We start from the raw sequence: 18,217 nt of genomic DNA, 5'->3' as shown, positions 1-18,217 counted from the left end.
TTTGCAACTCTTTAAGCCATGGCGTACAGAAGAGGAACTACTTGGAGATTTTCTGTGTTACGAAGATTCTTTTAATGCAATCAAGGATACCATAGAATGCCCTGTTTTTCCAAATTATCTGCAAATGTTGAACGAAGAAACAGAGCAAGAAGCCACAATTGCTGCAGAGATTGCTAGAGACAGTTCTCAAGACAGTCAGAGTTCTGCTTCATTGAGTCAGGATCCACTTGGAGGACCAATTATACAAAATGAAGCTGCCACTGCCATGGATGAGGTGGAAAGAGCTATGGAACAAGCTCAAGATGATGTAGTTAACTTAGAAGATTTGGTGAAACAACTAAACCTTGAGCAGAAACAGATATATGACGAAATCACAGAACAGACTGAACATGGATTCAGTCATGAGAAGAAAGAGTGCTCATGTACATCATTTAAGCCTGTCCAACTGTACGTGAGTGGAGAAGCGGGAACTGGAAAAAGTTTTCTGATTAAAGCAATTGCAACTTATCTGCAGAAAAGAACTGAATCACCGCTGTCTTGTGTTGTTACCGCTCCAACAGGGCTGGCTGCACATAACATTAAAGGGATTACTTTAAATCGTTTACTGATGCTGACAGTGGAGCATGATAACAAATTAGTGTACCACAAGCTATCTGGTGATGCGTGTTCCGAAGTTTCGAGAGTCCTGAAGAAAATGAAACTTCTTATCATTGATGAAGTAAGCATGGTGTCAAATATAATGCTTGCTTTTGTGCATTTGAGAATGCAAGAAATTCTTAGAACAGACTATGATGTCTTATTTGGAGGAAAACACATTATTGTTTTTGGAGATCTACTGCAGTTGACTCCAGTGAAAGGACAACCTGTGTTCAAAATGCTCACGCATGAAGATACCAGTAAGTGCTTAGGAAGTATTGGAAACGTTAATATATGGTAAAACTTCAAATATGCAGAACTGCTTCAAAATATGCGGCAGGCAAAGGATGAAGATTATAAAAACATTTTACAAGAAGTAAGAATCGGAAAAGTAAGTCAGCATGGGAAAGAAGCTTTACATTGACGAGTAATTTCAAATTTGTACCCAAATGAAAACATTCTTCCAGAGAATATTTTTAAGAAAATTAACGAGAAGAAATCTGGCATATGTTTGATGCCAACTCTGAAAGAATGTTCCATGTTCAACAACAAAATGTTACAGTTAGAAAATGAAGAGATAGTGAAACTGGAAGCTACAGATAAAATAGAGCATATGGGAGCAACAATTATTTTGTCTGAAAATTTGAAATCAAAATTGGATTCATTAGAGAAGACTATATCTAAAACTGCTGGTTTTGAAAAGACTCTGAATGTGTGTTTAAATTGTCGTATCATTTTGAGAAGGAATTTAAATGTTGAAAGAGGTCTGGTAAATGGAGCAATGGGTCATGTTGTTGGTTTTGTGAATTACAAAAATAGAGATGGAATTGAAATTTTAAAAATTAAATTTGATGGCATTGATGAAATCGAACAAATTTGTCGTTGTTCAGCTAGATTTTTGCTCGTGAAAGACTTATATGTTTGGCGAAAACAGTTTCCTATTTGTTTGGCATATGCGGTGACAATTCATAAGTCTCAAGGTTTAAGTGTAGATAGCGCTTTGGTGAACATTGGAAGTTCTGTGTTTAAAGAGGGTATGGCATATGTGGCATTATCACGAGTCAGAACTTTATCAGGATTGTACTTGATTGAGTGTGATGAAACAAAGATTTGTGCCGATCTACATTGTGTTAAAGAATACAATAGGTTAAGAAGAGAGTATGCTCCACATTTGCCTCAATATCCTCTGATTGAAAAACGTGTGGTAGGCCGAAAAAGAAGAAATGAGAGTAATTGCAGTGAGGTAGTAGCAAAAAGACAAAAAGTAGACGAAACTGTAATTGTAAGCAGAAGGAAAAAAGATTCTGTTGAAGATGTTGTTAGATTTCAGTTTGAAAACAGTTCTGGTGTCAACTGCTATGCTAATGTAGTGGTTAATGTTGTTTTATTTCTTCAAAATATACAAGAACAGATTGTTGAAAATCGGGATCAAAGATTCTGTTGTTTGTTGAATTCCGTGTTTGAGAAATGTACCAGTGATAGAGCAAAAATAGAAAGTGTTTCAGAAATTCGAAATCTTCTAGACATATCTACTGGTCAAAATCAATTTTCAGAGAATATTCAGCAGGATTGTCAGGAATTTTTAATGTATATGTTTGATGTATTGGAAGATGAAGGTGTAGATATTAAAAATCTTTTTAGCCTTTCTTATCAGTGGCAGCATGACTGCGACAACTGTACTTTATCAAGTACTACTAGAATAGACACTGAAAGATTTATATATTTGACTTTACCAGACTGCAAATCAGTGCCTTTTAATAATCTAGTTAAAGCAGCGGATCACAATATGGTGTGTACCCAATGTAAGTCTGCAATGCTGTCCACATTATTTCTACGAAATTATGGTCAGTATGTCATTTTAATGTTCCAACGATGTAGACCTGATGGAACTAAATTGACAACTTCTATTAAAAATTTCGTGGCTTCACAGTTATCGATATCAGGAAGAACCTTTGCAACTGCAGCTATTATTTTTCATGATGGTCCTTCTACAACATCACGGCATTACACATACTATTTAAAAAGTTGTAAAGGTTGGACCCAATGTAACGACACTCATTTGACTTTCAAACAACGTTTGCCTTTTGGCTAAAAAAAATTCATACCTAGTGTTTTTACAACCAAAATTTAGGTAAAGGTAATTGGCCTATGAAGACGGGAGCAGTTAATAAAGGTTATTTTGCTGTTTAAAAATATATTCTGAGTAAAAGTGATCCAGGTAATATAAAAAATTGACTTGTCATATAGGTACTGTAAGTGGATCTCATAGTAAGTGATATTAGTATTATGGGAAATGTTCAACATGAGAGAGCCAGAGATGGAATTATGAATATTTAAATATTGTGAAAATGTTGTAGAGCCTTTCTTTCAGAACGTCGGAAAAAAGGTAATTTCAGAGTTTCTTGGAATTAATTTGAAAATATACTCATACATCTGACACTATTTGGCCAAAAGGAAAGGTAATGGAATGAGTAAAGAGTCATGACTGAAAAAAAGGAATATATGAAAATTAATGAAAATATTTAAGATGTTCTTGGAGCTTTTCTTCTAGAAAGTCGATTAAATGGATTTTTTACTGAACAGCAAAGTACTTTGCAACGAGAAAAGGACCTCTATGATATACTATTTGGCCTCAAGGAAAAGTAAGTCAATCAAACATTAGTGTACATTTGTTATTTGTCAGTATCTAAGTTTTTTTTTAAAACACAATCTTTTAGATTGTGTTTTTTTTTCCCCGCTGTCATATGATGAGTAATTTGAACTCACTGTTTTAAGTGAAATTCAATATATTCTGAGAACAGCAAAAATAAACTATGTAACATGTAGTACAAGTTATTCTATACTTTGGATTGTGTAAATTAAATTGTATTCCCATTCTCTGTCACTCACTTTCCTTTTTCCATCCTCTTTCAGCTCTTTTTACTCACTTATAATGTTTTTTTCTCACTCTCTGTGACCCCCGTTCCTTTACTCCACTTCTTTGACAAGCCCTCATTCTCATTTCAACTGTCTGCATCCCCTCTCTCCCTTGCATAAGTTATCAGCTTTCAGTCTCTCTGCTTTACTTCCCTTTTCCGTATTTTCCTCCTTTGCTCTTTTAGTAATTCCTGTTTACTCACTCAGCAGTATTATCGCACTCTATCACTATAAATCACCCACTCTCCCTCGCTTATCTTTGTTTGCTCCTTACTTTTGACCTTTTCTCTCTATTTTTCATTCACTACTTCTATGTCCTCAGTGCCTCACTCTCCTTGTGTTATGTTCACTTGTGTTTATCTTTTCCGTCTCAGTCATTATCTTTTTACTTACTACTGTTTCCTGATTTAGTTTTGCTAAGTCACATTGTTTTAGTATCTTTCTTACCTTCAGTTCATTTCTCTGTTCTTCTCTTCCTCTCTGTCAGTGAATCTATATGCCTTAATTTTAGTAATTTGCTCTCTCTTTTTATCCTTCTACCTTACTTTATTTCCCTTTCTGTGTCCTTCACTCTTACTTTATTTCTAGATACACTGTTATGATTTTTAACCTCTTCATTTGTATATTTTAATTTAAAATACACATTTTACTAATTATAACTTATTTTTTCTTCTCTCTTTCACAGATACAAAGTGCAGTAAAACAAATATTTAAAGTTACATTTATTATATGGTAAGTATGACTAAACAAATGTACTTTGTCATCACCCTTTGCTTTAAGCTTACTAATATTTTCTCAACCAACCTCACTCCTGTGTCTTTATTCTGCTTACCACACTTATTCTTATTCTCCATGTTTACTCCAATTTCCCTATTTCCCCTCTCATATTCAACTTCTTTCCATCCCTATTTTTTACTTCACTTACCCTCTGTTCCCTTCCTTTGCCTCTTCACTCATTTTGTTTTTCTTAATTATTTAACTTACTCCTACACACACACCTCATCCACCTCTCAACACATACACACACCTCTAACATACACCCCACACACACACCACACACATACCTCATACACACAAAAAAAACCACACACACTCTTCACATAAACACACACATTCCATACACACACATACATCGCACACATATACACACCCATACACTCCTCACACATACCTCACACACCCTAACCTCCACCGACACCAAATAAAAACACAGAGCCACACCCATAGACACACCTTACACACCCACACCCCGACCTACACCCACTGACTCCCTATAAGTCAGACACACAGCATTACTTATCTTTCTTTGCTGTTGCACTCAAGCCCATTCAGGTACTGTTTCCTTTACTCTCATTGTCCTTTCTCTTTCTCACTCCCCATGTCTTATCCTAATTCAATTTTTCCCCCTCTTTCACCCCTCTTTACTTATACTACCTGGTCTTTTCTCACTTTCCCTCATTGTTCTTCATTTATCCCGGTTCCGCCACTACTCTTCATTCTCAATTTTTTACTGTCCTTTCTTTTTCTTTCAACACCCACTCACATTCTCCCACTATCTCTACTTTAGTCTTCTTCCTCTCTCTTCCCTTCTTTCGCTCCTTTAGTCATTTTACTTTTCTCACTTTCACCCTATTACACCTTCTCTGTTTTTTACTATGTAATAAAAATCCCTCTGTGTTCATCCTGTAGCTCTCTTTCTCTTAACATTACTCTCTTTGTGTTCTTCCCTCATGCTAACTCCTTCATTAATTTTTTTTTTCTATTTTTTTGGGGGGCGCGTCCCGGTACGCGCACCCTTAGAAAAAAAAATTGACAGAGATTCATTAAAAATATAGGTTTATTTTTATAAATGAAAGGTAGTTCTAAAAAGAACTGTTTTTTTCTTCTTTTTGTTGTTTTATATTTTTTTAATGTGTTTTTGAACATTTTGTACTATTTTTGGCTTTTCAAAACAGTTTTATATTTTTTTGTATTTTTTATGGGGAGAATCAAAAAACAGGGAATTGTAAATGGCTCAACAGGAGCAAAAAACTGAAAAAATTACTGTTTTTTGGGGCATTTGTGGTTGTCACCAGCAAGGACGACGAGCTTCATGCTCTTTTCACCATAGGCGATGAGCTTGCCACATGCAATACAGGTGATTCTAAAATCAGCAAATCGTTCCTGGTTACAAGGCATCACCTCTGATGTTTCTGGTCCCGATTGAGTGGGTTGCTTTCTTTTGGAGCTGGTCCTTGAACACTGGGGGAGGTGACTGGCCAGTTCCCTGATCTCTGCACGAGAATAGTTAGCAGGATGCTTCCGGGTCATATGCCGAATCATGATATTATTAACCAAATGAATATTTTTGATCTGGATTGCCCCTTGAGAGTTCTGCACTACAGATTTGACATGTTACCTTGGCCGCATTAACTTTTTTCTTGCCCTCTGGAAGTGAAAAAAACTCCCATACAATGTGTTCTTTTGGCTTGTATGCGGTATTTTGTTCAGGCAGCCATCTGCTCCCCTCCTCCTCTTCCTCTTCCTCCTCCTCCTCTTCTTCACCACCAATGTATTGTTGTGGTGGTCCTCTTGGTGGTTGTGGTGGTGGTGGTGGTGCAGATGCTCCAGCTGTTGCTGCTACAGTAGCCATTTCAAAGTACAAAAGAATTGTCTCTGTAGATGAAACAGGTTTTCCTCAGTCAAAGGACAAAGTCAGAGTAAGGAAGAAAGGTGGGGTTTTTTATCATTTGGAAAACAAAACTGTGCTGAACCGTCAGAAGTGTTATTTTCAGGTCACAAGACCAAGGCTTTACTCATTTGGAAACCAAAACTGTTCTGCACCAATAGAAAGTGTTATTTTCAGGTCACAAGACCCAGGCTGGTCACAAGACCCAGGCATTACTCATTTAGAAACCAAAACTGTTCTGCACAAATAGAAAGTGTTATTTTCAAGTCACATGACCCGACGCGCTGACGCTACGCGCCCCGGGGCGCGCTCCAGGGTGCGCCCGCGGGTGCGTAGCGTAAGCGTGTCAGGACGTGTCGCGATCGTATGCGATCGCGTGCTTTCGGTTGCGATTACGCTGGGCGTCATATGACGCATCAAGAGTGTACGCGATACGTCACGATGTTGTTTTCGTTCGCGGCAATAGCGCTAACGGGACGATCCCTGGTCCGCGCCCCGGGGCGCGCCGTAATATTGTGCTTTCCCGTGCGTTCACCGGTACGCGCCCCGGGAGCGCCCCCGGGTTAAAAATAAAGAAATAAAAATATTTATACAATATAAAATTCGTTTTAAAATGTTTCACTTTCTATACCTATAAAGATTTGCTATTAAAAAACCATTGAAATTCACTGAAAAAACCATAGGTTTCACACCAGTTATAGTTAGGAATTAGCATTTAAAAAACCTATTAAATTCACTGAAAAAACCATAGGTTTTACACCAGTTATAGTTAGCTGGAAATTTTACTCGCATAAAACCATTGAAATTCCCACGTTATAGTTAGTTGGACTCACTATAACTTGCGCGTGCAATGCACTGCTGATGACGTCACATATTACATCACTCATGACATGGTCAGTGACATCACTCATGACATCACTGATGACACCATCCTTGTGACAGAGTGACAGACCTCCTTTCACTGTAATGTAACCCTTGAAACAAATATTCAAAAATAGAAACTAAAATTTACAAAAAAATTGAGATAGCCATACCACTTACAACAACCAATTCAATAATTCCACCATCTATATACACATGCATTCATTCACCAACAGTTCAATATAGTCACTCATACATATACTGACTCATCATATGTAGTGATACACCTATACATCCTGTTACACACCGACAGTCATCCAAAAGTTACTCACACACATACTCACACATGCAAATTAACTATTCAACATCCATTTATTTGCATATACAGCTATACACACACTACCACTTTACTTCTAAGGAAACTTACACATACTTACTCTCTTAAACAATCACTTATAGAAACACATACTTATTTAAACAGGAACTCTTGCAATCCCTCACTCTCACATATACTCGCTTATATACATCAATATTCACATATACTAGATTAAAACATATGTAGTTACTGATAAAGACACTAGTGAGACAGTGATTCACTCACTAACATACACATATACACACTCATCCACCCATATAGTCCTGCACATATGCTGTATTCAAAACACATACAAACAGAGAGTCAGTCATTCATGCATCTATGTGCTAAGTAACACCCCCACCAAACATATAGACACTCATATTGATATTAAAAAAAAACATCTAATAACCCATATACCTACACATGTAGCTACTCACCAACCCATGCAGCCACTTATACACAAAGTGAAACATTAATACATATGTTTAAATATTTAAACATTACTCACTAATATTTATTTTTCAGAAAGACACACATTCACTGGATGGTGTCATCAGTGATGTCATGAGTGATGTCACTGACCATGTCATGAGTGATGTAATATGTGACGTCATCAGCAGTGCATTGCACGCGCAAGTTATAGTGAGTCCAACTAACTATAACGTGGGAATTTCAATGGTTTTATGCGAGTAAAATTTCCAGCTAACTATAACTGCTGTAAAACCTATGGTTTTTTCAGTGAATATATATATATATATTACCTACTGGCGATAGCCAGTAGGTATATATAGTTAGGATTGTTTTCCATAGGGAAATCACAACATTTTATTGGGAATAACTTTGGCGCCGGTTGAGGAATCTTCCTGAAATTTTCCTTAACTTTGCCTCGCGGCGCTCCGCTCCTTCCCCGAAAGTTTGGGGGGGGATTCGTCAAGCAGGGGCCGAGATAAAAGGGGGGTCCCAAAACGTGTTTTCCCCATGTTAATTTCCATAGGGCGGTTGGACTCACTTTTAGCCCGAACGGCTGAATGGTTTTCCACCAAACTTGGCAAAATTGTAGGGACTATTAGCCCGATGTGCCTTTGCTATGTCTCAAGATATGTGCTCCAGTGGTTTTTACGAAAATTAACTTTGAAAAAATATATATTGGGCTACATTGGGCTATATATATGTTAGAGCCCAAATGTAGCCCAATGTAGCCCAATGTAGCCCAATGCAGCCCAAAGATGGCCACCAGAGACAAAAAAGCCAAATGTAGCCTAAATATCAGCCAGATGTAGCCCAACTATAGCCCAATGACAGAATTTCCCAGAGTGTTCTAAAGAACAACTAGAGCGCTAACAGTCTTACTTATGACAAAAGTATGGCACACCTGAAGTCATCTTGATTGGAATAAAGTGTTAACACTTAAAACATTTAATTTGCAAAGGAACAAAATGAGGGGGTTCATTTTGCCATAGAAATTATGATTAGTGCTGAAGAAAGAAAAATTAGGGCACATTTTGAGTGACTTCTCAAATCCTCTTATATTTCATTAAACAAATTCTGATATGCAGTCTCCCAAGATGGCCACCAGAGACAAAAGAGCTCAAATGTAGCCCAAATATCAGCCAGATATAGCCCAACTATAGCCAAATGACAGAAGGTCCCAGAGTGCAACAACTAGAATGCTAACAGTCTTACTTATGACAAAAGTATGGCACACCTGAAGTCATCTTGATTGGAATAAAGTGGTAACACTTAATACATTTAATTTGAAAAGGAACAAAATGAGGGGTTTCATTTTGCCATAGAAATTTTATATATATATATATATATATTCACTGAAAAAACCATAGGTTACACACCAGTTATAGTTAGGAATTAGCATTTAAAAAACCTTTGAAATTCACAGAAAAAACCATAGGTTTCACACCAGTTATAGTGAGCTGGAAATTTTACTCGCATAAAACCACGGTCGAGAAGTTACAATATTGAATTGGAGTGTCGCGCTGATCGGCCGGAGAATGTTCGCCTGCCTCAGTCTTCACCCGCGTTGCAACACACACCGCCTTGTGAAGCGGAGCTCTTTCCCACGGCCCGAGCCGACCGTGCAAAATATTTCCACCAATGCGCCCTCGCGCTTTTAGAAAGGCTCACCACGGCACTCCCAAGCCTTGCAGCTTACATTTTCGGCACCCGATGAACTTCTCAGCCTTTGTCCAAACACAATGTAAGTCCGACGCGTTTCGGGGCCAGAACGCCCCTTCCTCATGGACATGGGTACAAAGGCATATATCTCTCACCCTTTGAATTCAAACACACATTTATTTGAATCACCGCCCTCAGTGGGTGTGGCTTGCAGTGTAAGGTCGCCAGGATTCCTGGTAACTGTAGTCCTTTGGGTGAGTTTTCAGTTCATTTCCTTTAGTAGGTTACATGCCTCTGTACAAAATAATAGTCATATTGAAATCCTTTAGTAGGAAGTGGATGCCGGTCGAGAAGTTACAATATTGAATTGGAGTGTCGCGCTGATCGGCCGGAGAATGTTCGCCTGCCTCAGTCTTCACCCGCGTTGCAACACACACCGCTTTGTGAAGCGGAGCTCTTTCCCACGGCCCGAGCCGACCGTGCAAAATATTTCCACCAATGCGCCCTCGCGCTTTTAGAAAGGCTCACCACGGCACTCCCAAGCCTTGCAGCTTACATTTTCGGCACCCAATGAACTTCTCAGCCTTTGTCCAAACACAATGTAAGTCTGACGCGTTTCGGGGCCAGAACGCCCCTTCCTCATGGACATGGGTACAAAGGCATATATCTCTGACCCTTTGAATTCAAACACACATTTACTGTTCACTGGGAAAGTCGAGGTGAGCAGAGAAGCCGTGGGGGAGAACAGCTCTTCACCGTTCGGCACGACGTTTCATATCTATATATAGCGCTCACGCTCTGCCTCTCCTTTCCTACTAAAGGACATAATGAAGGACATTATCTTGTGCATAGATGAATGTAACCTACTTAAGGAAAACTTCAGACCCACCTTAAGGACTACAAGCACCATCATGCCGATGGTAAAGTTGTGAAGCCACGCCCACTGAGGGCGGTGTTTGCCTAATTGAATAATAAAAACATGAAGGCTGCAAAAGGAGGGTCTCCTACATTCTTCTGTGTGTCCCCATGATGAAGAGGCGGAGTGGCCTCGAAACGCGTCGGGAGTCAGAACACTTAACTGGAGAGAGTGCGTGAGAGCTACAAGAGGCTGATATGCAAGGTTGCTGAGATGTCGTGATGTGCCTCTCGAGAGCGCAAGAGCTCATTTGGTGATTTGTATATATATATATATATATATATATATATATATATATATATATATATATATATATATATATATATATATATATATATATATATATATATATATATATATATATATATATATATATATATATATATATATATATATATATATATATATATATATATATATATATATATATATATATATATATTAACCCTGGGCAAAGCACTACGCTACGCTCGCGTAGTTTGCAAAGTTTCCGCTACTTTGCACTACGCGAATTGCACGTAGCACAGTGCAAACATGCGTAGCGTACCGTAGTGCAGCGGTAATTTTTTGCTTGCTCATGGTCCTCAACGTCAAGTTGGCGACCGCGAGCAAGCAAAATGACATCCCGGCGAGACTTTTACCTCGTTCGCGATCAGCAACATCTAGTTGCCGATCGCGAACGTGGAAAATAAGCCTCCCGGCCAGATTCTCTACGCGGGGAGTTCAGGTTTCTCATTGCGAGTGGTCACGTATGCTCACAACCGCACACGATGAGAAACTACCAGTCCGCATTGAGAAAGTTGCCGCTCATGTAAAAATCTACTCAAGCGGCAGAAAACTACAGCTCACACTGTGCAAGATGCCATTTTCAATTATTGCACAGTGCCGGATGCTTGTCCTCACTGTGCAATCATTGAAAATGGCAACTTGCACAGTGCGAACAGGCTACTTCGCAGTTCGCGTAGTGCTACGCGTGGCTCGCGTAGTGCGAAGTGCTCTTCGCGTAGCTCTACTTTGCAAACTATGCCCAGGGTTATATATATATTTATACACCACCTTCTAATTTTTCTAAGTAGTGGACCTCTTTACAGACTCTTTCCAGCTCGCTCACCAGACAACACTAACTATAACTCGCCAATCTACCTTGAAAATTAATGGTTATTTCATGAATTGTGTGTTAAAAGTACATGTCCAAGAATACCACATGATAAGCAGCACGGGCAACCTTAGTTAAATTAGAAACTTGCAATGGACTCACCACTGTGAGAAAGACCCTGAAGGTCGAAGCGCATCGGTGGAGTCACTTGTGTGATAATAAATATCACAAAATCGAGTTCCTGGATTGGGTTCCCTCGCAGCTTAAAAAGGCTTTGGGAGGGTGGAACGAGTGATCCCCTCCCATTTATTATTATATTCAACCTTGAGGGGTGGGTTCCCTAACGCCTATTAGGGCTCGGGGAAGGAGGCCACTCGGACTCCCCTACCCTCAGATTTTGGCCCAGGGCATGGGGACAGCAGGCCCCAAAAGGGTTTGAAAAGGGGAGGCTGTATGCCCCGCTCCACTTTTTCATTTTATTTGGTGCCGGGGATGTGGACCTCAGGGCCTATTAGGGCTCAGGAAGGGACACACAACCTCCTTTCCCCGAGCTTCTTGGGCCCTGCCAGCCGGATGTTATTTGAGATGTCATGAGTGGTGTGGTATGTGAGATCATAAGCAGTGCATGACGGGATGCAAGTTATAATTAGCACTGCTAAATAGAACTGGTGAATTTCTGTGGTTTTATTAATTCAAAACGTTAATGTTGTCACTGACATATTCACCTAACTATAATGTCACTTTAACCTTTGGTGTATACAGTTTCAGGCATAGAGTGAAGCATAGATTATGCAAAAAAGAAGCAGAGAACTCTGAGTAATTCTCAAGTTTAGGTGGAAATCAATTCCTGTATAGAGGACCCTCAACATCAGCAACACCCTCGATTTGCTCACCTTGAATGTCTGCTTTGCTATCGAAGTCTTTAAGCAAAGGATAAGCACAATGCCATCCACACTGAGATAGAAAGGGACAAAGTCTATTGCCATTTCTACAGCCAAGACTTTAAGCATAGGACTAGCACAGTGCCACCCATCCCGAGCTCTAAAATGACAAAAGCCTTTTACCACTCCAGGCACAGTATAACAGCTTTGAATTGGTAAAATACCAACCAAGCCAACCTGAAATGCATACAAAAAACCCTTGACATGTTTCACTCACTTTAGAACTCTTCATAGAGGAATAGCTTTGTCCAGACACAAGGGAGCACCCAATTTAAGTCTAACGAAAACAATACCCTTTCATGCATAGAGTGACACATAAATTATGCAAAAAAGAAGCAGAGAACTCTGGGTAGTTCTCAAATTTAGGTGGAAATCAGCTCCTGTATAGAGCACCCTCAACACCAGCGACATTCGATCGGCTCAAGTGTGTATCATTGGAGCACAAAAGGATATAAGGAATGACAAATGGTGATTGATTTGAGAAAAAACTAAATTGTGACTCTGAATACACACGTGTACCAAAAGCAGTGGATACGTGGCGATTAAACTGCTGTCAATGTTTGACCACAAGCAGGACCTAACAGGCCATCGCACACATTGGGCATTTCCACAGGAGTTTGGAAGGGTGGGTCCAGTTTTGATACTGGGGCTGTTTTGCAGTGGTGCTACAGTATCAGCATCCAGCAACAAAAGAAGCAGGGCTTCTCCTTGCAGCCTCGCAATTATACCACCCATACCCCGCGGGATCAGGTGCGTAAAAATTGGCAGGGCGGCTTTGGGTTCCCAGTCCTGCCCTGACCACTAAAGGAACTGGTTAAAGCCTCACTGGCAGTCAATCGGTGCATCACCCACAATTACATGGGGGAGCCGCTGCTCCAAGCCCTGACCCCCTCTGCTAACTAGTTTAAATTCCACAGGTATAAATTACAGATTTGTCTAGTTGTCACTCATATTGACACATGCAAAAATGCATTGTGAACCAGGTCTATAACATTTGACCATTAGAATGTTTTTATTTGAACTGGGGGCACTCACATGAAATTATGAGTCATATGTATTGCTTTTTTGTGCATTCGTTGCTTGTTTGGTAACTGATTTAATTAAGGATTTTTCTTCAAATAGCGTCTTTTGTTGAAAGGCAGAGTGAGGACGAGATATAAATGGTTTAGTCTTCATGGTACAGTGAACAAAAAGAAAGCAGCAGCCCCATTACCTGGGGACTTCCAGGAAGGAAAGTGCAATTAGTCAGTAGATAATTAATCTCTGCATAATCAGAACAACCACCTTCAGTGCACTGTTGCAAAATTTGGAAAAATAGCAGCAGATTGTGTGAAATGTAGAAAACCAAAAAGATGAGGAGCCTCTCTCTGAAGCTTATAAGTATAATAAGGAAACTTTTCAAATAATAGTTCGAAGTATTGTTAAAATAGCAGATGTATTTTAGAAGCAAAAATATCATATGTGATAGGTATTAAGTCAGTTAGTTCTATCTAAATATCTGTGACAGTTAATAACAATACATTAAATTGTGTTTTTAAATCAATTTTAAATGTTGGCCGTTTTTCTCTTTGCTACTGTGTGTTTTTATGGGTTTTCCTTCTCTATTTTGGACGAAATAGAGTAAGTATAGTGTTGTAAATCCAGTCCAATTTTTGGGCAGTTGGAAAATATGAGAATATTTCCTGTTCTATCCGAGCTGGGCTCTCAACGCACTTTAAGCTCATAAAACTGTCAAATGTGTTTAATGCCAAATCACAAATCGAGCTTCAAGCGGTCTTTTCCAATAACAAAATTATGCATCACGGCTAAAGTTAGCCAGTGACTCTATTCTCTGATATTGCAGGGGAGAAGAGCGCCTGTTTGTGTCATAGCCACACAGTTCCTATAATTATGAGTACGTTCAAGATGTTACCGAGAGGAGCTTGGTACTAAATAGCAATTTTCACGTGAATTGGATGACGAAAAAAAGAGAACGAATTAGAGACAGTATACCCAGAGTTCTGTGATTTTAAATAAGAATAATTTCTAACTTCTACTAATCAAATCAGAGTAGTCGCAGTATGCGCCTATACTAAAAGAAAAACAAAAACTAGGGTTCAGCGATGTCATGCACCTGTAACACCTCATTTAAGCAGGCTTCAAAAAATTACTAGTTGTGTAAAGGATCCGTGAACAGGTTCGACACCGCTAGTGTTTCATTCTAAATAAATATTTAAGTGTCGGGCAGCGAAAGGATGCATGGAAAACGACATTATTAGCAAATTCCAGTTCTATATTGTGGTCGCTTTTAGGAAATCTACATAAATGTCAAAACTCTTCTCAATTTGTAGGAGGAGACTCACAAAGAGTGAATATCATGGTCATAAAAAAGTTACTGGAAAACACTAATTTCAATTTAAAAAACGTGAAGAAGCACCTTCTTATAAATGACAGGGCAAAGCAGATAGATGCTTTATCAAGTCAAAGCAAACAACTGCAACCACCCTCTCCTGCTTCCATGATGCTGTTGTTTGTTACAAACAGTTCCCTGGATTCAAAGGTCAGCTTTGTTTTTTTTTGTTTTTTTTATCAGGTTACTCGCAAAGACAATTTAATGAAAAGCAATGAATTCACAAAGATCCAAATGAGAAGAAAAAAGAAAGAACATTATTGTAGAGAAAGGACGTCTTGTATCTTCTCCAGAAGGTTTTAGAACTTCACATTATGAAATGGTGTCACAACATTTCATTATTCAGTCGTCGTCTGCTCCAAATGCCCCACAACACTGCCAATATTCCTGCGTGAAATTTATGAGGTTTTCAACAAAAAAAAACCTTGTTGATAGTCGAATCATTGAGGCCCTGGGAGGAGTTGTGGGACCAGCTGGGTGCAGAGCTTTCGAGGTTCAAGTTTTTACAATTAGATAGCTGGGTTAAAGCATTGATCAGGTCAGGGGCAACACTTGGGAAGCACAGCATTACTGAAGAGAAACTGGTAGTACAATCAGTAGGGGGCAAAGAGGTCTCGCAGTGGTATTGGTGCTTGCTAGAAGAAATAGATGGAGAATTCATCCTCCCGGAACAACTATGGGGCACAGAACTTGGTGCCCAGAGTATCGAAATCTGGCAGAATTCCTTTACTTTACTATATAAGTATATTAAACCTGCATGGCTCAGGCGTAATCACTTTTATACAATACATCGAGCTTACTTCACACCCTTAAAGCTATCTAAATTTATCCCAGGGAAGAAATGTAACAAATGTGGTTATATCGCAGCTTCGGACATTCACATGTTTAAGGCATGCCCTAACATATTACAGTTTTGGAACGAAGTGAAAGCGACTTTAGACTCCATTCTTAACACCTCGATCTCTATTACACTTCCCATGATTATATTTGGATGGGACAACAACATAAAGGGACATGCAAGGACATTTCTGTTCTATGCAATACTGCTTGCAAGAAGAGAGATATGCAAGGTATGGATCGAAAATCTAGCACCAACACACGCAAATTGGTAATCATCTCTCTATGCAACCTCTAAAACCGACATGTTGAGATCAGGTGGCGCACGCAGTCGGGTTTTCTGGATTTTTTTGGTTCTTTGGAGACAGTAAGCCGGGTTTTTTTTTTTTTTTTTTTTCCCCCGGTCCTATGATTATGCCTTGGAACTCCAAGAACTAGGCCACCTCAATTGGCTCCGAAGGCTAGTTCAATTGAATAAAATATCAAGCTCGGAGTCACTACCCGTGGTACTCTTCGGGCCATCTCCTGCTGTTTTTTTTTTCCAATCGTGTTATCAGATGCGGGGGAAACCCTGCACTCTGAGTACGTGCATGGCAGTTGGAGGCTAAATAAGAGTAGGGCCAGGCAAATGAGGATAACAAAAAAAAAAAGGAAAAAAAAAAAAAGAAATTTATGAGGTTTTGTAAATCAATGTCATCTCGATAAGCCCGGATGTTGCTGTTGATAAAAGGCTGCAGCTGACTTCGATCCAATCTTTGAAGACAAATGCTAGCACCCCTGCTGTAAACTCCAGGAAGAAAATAATCCCAAAGAAAACCGAAAGAAACTTCAAAAGGTAGGTGTTCTCCCATAGAGCTCCAATACATCCTGCGAATCCCAGAATGAACATAACTCCACCTACTACCAGGAAAAGCCATACAGGATCAAAGATGCCCAGGTCTGTGATCGAGGAGATGTTGGAAATAACTCCTTTTTCATTCCCAGCCCACAGTCCGATACCTAAAAAATGTGATTCCCAGAAACCAGAAAATGACGTTGAAGCCGAAGATTAAGGGCCTCATTTATGAAAGCCTTGCGCCACCGGTGCGTCATTTTTTCCCATGTTAAAAGTGACGCACCGGCGGCGCAAGTCCTTCATAAATAAGGCCCTAAATACTTTATGCAGCAGCTAACCTCGGGCCCCTTGTAGAGCTTGCCCGACATGCTGCTGGCTCAAGGGGGTTCTTCGTCCGGGCTGGCATCAATGGCTGAGAAGGAGAGGGGTGTCGAGGCCTGGCGACTGGTCATCCAGGGCAGACCCGCTGCACACATCAGGCGTCCGGCGGGGGACAGAGGCACTTGATGACAAGAAAAGGGGTGATCATGACAGGGTAGCTCCCGGCTCCTCCATCTGGCTGCTGACACAGAAGGCGGGATCCTTCCTTTCATTATCTGGTCATCCCGGACAGAGGGAGGTACAGAATTAATTAAAGAGAGCTATTGGAGGCGTAACATGGTGATATCTGTAAATATTTTCATACGTGTGAATCTGCAATATGCAATCTGTGCTCAAGCCAAGATCCAGAAGGATCGACCAGCAGGCCTGTTAAAACCACTGCATTTCAACCTTGATCAATACATTCCTATGGACTTTATACTAGATTTTCCTCTGTCTCAAGGATTTGATAATCTATGAACTGGCCATGGACTATGTCATGAAGAGGGTCATTGTGTCCATTTAAAAGTATTCCTTTCTGCAGTTGAACCATCTCAAGTCTTCCCATATCAGGTTTTTAGACATAATGGCTCAATTAAAGTGAAAATTACAGACCACGCATCACAGTTTACTACCTATTTCTAGTCAGATTTTGATTAAAGACCTAATATAAACAATTTCCATTGCATTAGTAATCATCCACAGATGAATAGGCAGATGGAAAGACCAAAGACAGCCATAAAGCAGTATCTACAATGTTTCTTACTAGATCACCAAGTAGATTGGAGCAAGTGTATCTCCCTGGCTGAATTTGCTTAGAATAACTCGCTCCACAGTTCCATGGGAACATCGTCCTTCTAGTGCTCTTTTAACAGTCATGCAAGCACCTTTCCTGTTTGCATGAATCTCTCTTTCTTCCATACCTGCTGTTACTCATTTAACATCATATTGACATAAGGAAGTCAGTATACTAGCATCCCTTAAGACAAAGCAGGACTATAAGGAACAAAGAGCTCACCACTAAGACCGACTCCCACTTATCAGGTTGGAGAAAAAGTATGTTTTTTTACAAAACATTTGCATATCCAGGTTCACATATCATATTAACTTTGGTTTGAACCACATTTTTTTGAGTCTTGGCTATTCTGAGGTTATTAGAATATTCTGTGGTACAACTGAAATCACATGACAGATGGAAGATTCACAGTTTTCCATATTTTTTTGTATTACACCTGTAGTGCCCAAGGGTGAACACACCCTCCTCCTCCAGTGTT

General features: G+C 39.6%; 1 pseudogene; it reads right to left on the bottom strand.

The window, feature by feature from the left end:
• Positions 1-15,253: 15,253 nt before the first annotated feature.
• LOC144762809 (tetraspanin-5 pseudogene) lies at positions 15,254-16,951 on the bottom strand (annotated as a pseudogene).
• Between the last annotated feature and the right edge of the window lie 1,266 nt (positions 16,952-18,217).

Source organism: Lissotriton helveticus, chromosome 6, assembly GCF_964261635.1.
Source record: "Lissotriton helveticus chromosome 6, aLisHel1.1, whole genome shotgun sequence".
Taxonomy (NCBI): Eukaryota; Metazoa; Chordata; class Amphibia; order Caudata; family Salamandridae; genus Lissotriton; species Lissotriton helveticus.
This window is presented reverse-complemented; position numbering and strand designations above follow the sequence as displayed.